Raw genomic sequence first — 2,357 nt, 5'->3', positions numbered from 1 at the left:
CAGTATTAAGAAATTACAGAAGAGAAACCCCAGCCAAATATGGCATATCAGCTTAGGCTTGCTGCTAAATATGTTAACTTATGGACAGAAGTGAAGACATGTGCAGCAAGGACCCTGGGAAGGATCCAGTTTGCACCTGTGATGCAGATGATATGTATATGACACTAAAAACCTCCCAGCTTCAACAGAGTGCAAAATACCAGGCACTAGTTTGTAAGAGTCTACATTATGCATATCTGATTAAGGAGACTGGGGTTCATCTCCAAAACGAGAAGCCTTTGAAAATATTTAGGTAAGGCGATTTCTGGGAAGATGGCGGCGCCTGAATCAGGCGTGGCACATGTTTCCAAGGAGAGTACCTCTCAATGAGGGACTCAGGAAAGAGAATTCTTACAAGAGCAGCTGTAGTAGGGTTCATGGCTGCTATGGGCATTTTCTTCTTTCCTCTTAAAAGGATGATGTAGTTTCTCCTCCTCTGGTGAAAGCCGAGCCTCTTTGCCCACCATGAGCATCACCCCAGAGGTCAAGAGTCGTGGGATGAAGTTTGCTGAGGAGCAGCTGCTAAAGCTGAGGAGCAGCGACTCAAGGCAAAGGACTTGGCCGGAAGGAGAATGGCATTACTCAGGCCATCAAAGTGACTCTGACGCAAGATACTCATGGGGCCAAGTACAGATAAGGAGACCACTCATAATCGTCCCAAGCCTAATATGCTGTATCAGAAGTTCATGAAGCCAGCTATGAGCTCGAGGTTTATTACTTCCAGCAGCTGCAGTCCACCTTCTGCCAGGTTGAAGTATGCAGGCCCCCACTCCTGTGGCTCTGCAAGGAGCAAGTTGGGGGCTGGCAAATTCCTGCCTAGGACAGTCACTCTGACTTCGGGTGGAGAGAAGCCAGACAGAAACTTGGAGAGCTGCAGTGATGACAGCCAGGGGCCCAGGCCTCCAAAGATCCTGACTGATGAGATGCTGCTCCAGGCCTGCGAGGGGCGAACAGCACACAAGGCTGCACGTCTTGGGATCACAATGAAGGCCAAGCTTGCCCAACTAGAGGCCCCAACAGTGGGGGCCAGCAGGCCTTCCTGGCTCATCTTAAAGGCCAGGTTTCTGAGACCTCTCAGCCACAGTCTGAAAGCCAGCCCCCCCAACCCCCCCCCCAAAAAAAAGGAAACAGAAAGAGCCTAGAGCAACTGAGAAGAGTGTGGATAAGGAGCACCCAGAACACACTGAGCACAGCATGAGGAAAAGCAAAAACAGAAAAGAGAGACATCAAGAAGAGATGAGGGAGGGGGACAGCTGTAGGGAGTGAAGAGGACGAGGCTGCAGGAACCAGTGGGCTTGAGGAACTCAGGAGCAGACAGCAAGTCATCAGTCTCTTAAGAAAAGGAAGAAAAAGAAGAAGCAGCACCATGAAAGGGAGGAAGGGGAGGAAGAGACAGTGGTGGGTGGAAGAAGGAAAAGGGAAGGATCCTGCAAGTGGTGTTGGGAGAAAGGAGGTGAAGAGCGGAGTGCACACGGACCCCTGCCACAGAGAAAAGAAAAGGCAGCAGTGTGAGGAGGACTTGAGCATGGCTGATGGGGAAGGGGAGGAGACTGCTTTAGAGGGTGCAGCCAGGGAAGCAGAAAGCACGACATATGAGCAAAATGGTAATTGTACATGACATAGGTTGCTTATTTCTAACACTATACCAATTGATTATAAATAAATATGAACTTGAGCTCCAAAAAAAATTTAGGTAATTGCTTAAAATTCCATTTGATATGTTGTTCTGACATGCACAAGAAGGACAGATGCAAAGAGAACGAGAAAAGGAGACAAGAAAATCAAATATGGTTATTACATTGTTTTTACTTTTAAAGAATAAGGGTCTGAAAGAGGGCAAAGGTAACATCAATGCAAGGGATGGATTAACTGCAAAAATATATGGAGAAAAAATCAGGGAAGTTGGAGGTTAATTATTACAGAGGATAAGTAGAAAGAATAAGAAATTAGGACCCTAGGTTCTAAGAAGTTCGAGACTCTTGGTTAGATTAATAGACCAAAATCAATACTGTGCACAGAGAGAGAAAATTTAAAAAAAATAAACCTTGGGAGTAGAATATTTGTTCAATTTTTACATTTTTTGAAGCTCGTGTGTGTTGCCTATGTTTGCACAGCATGAAAACAGTTGGATTAATTAATCCTAGCTTGTAGGAAGACAAACAAATTTGGAAGAACAGGTGATATAATTAACAGTTGAAACAAGAAAAGTCAATGAAATTACCTAAAGGTAGTATAAGTGAAGAAAAAAACGTAGTGTTTGAGGAATCAAATTTTTAGATGGATCTCAAGAGGAAGGCTAGAAAACAAAAGAGATTAGG

General features: G+C 44.9%; 1 pseudogene; it reads left to right on the top strand.

Moving 5' to 3' along the window:
- Positions 1-504: 504 nt before the first annotated feature.
- LOC144250996 (G patch domain-containing protein 4-like) lies at positions 505-1,657 on the top strand (annotated as a pseudogene).
- The last annotated feature ends 700 nt before the right edge of the window (positions 1,658-2,357 follow it).

Source organism: Urocitellus parryii, chromosome Y (assembly GCF_045843805.1).
Source record: "Urocitellus parryii isolate mUroPar1 chromosome Y, mUroPar1.hap1, whole genome shotgun sequence".
NCBI classification, from domain to species: Eukaryota; Metazoa; Chordata; class Mammalia; order Rodentia; family Sciuridae; genus Urocitellus; species Urocitellus parryii.
The sequence above is the reverse complement of the archived record's forward strand: the minus strand, read 5'-3'. Positions and strand labels throughout refer to the sequence as shown.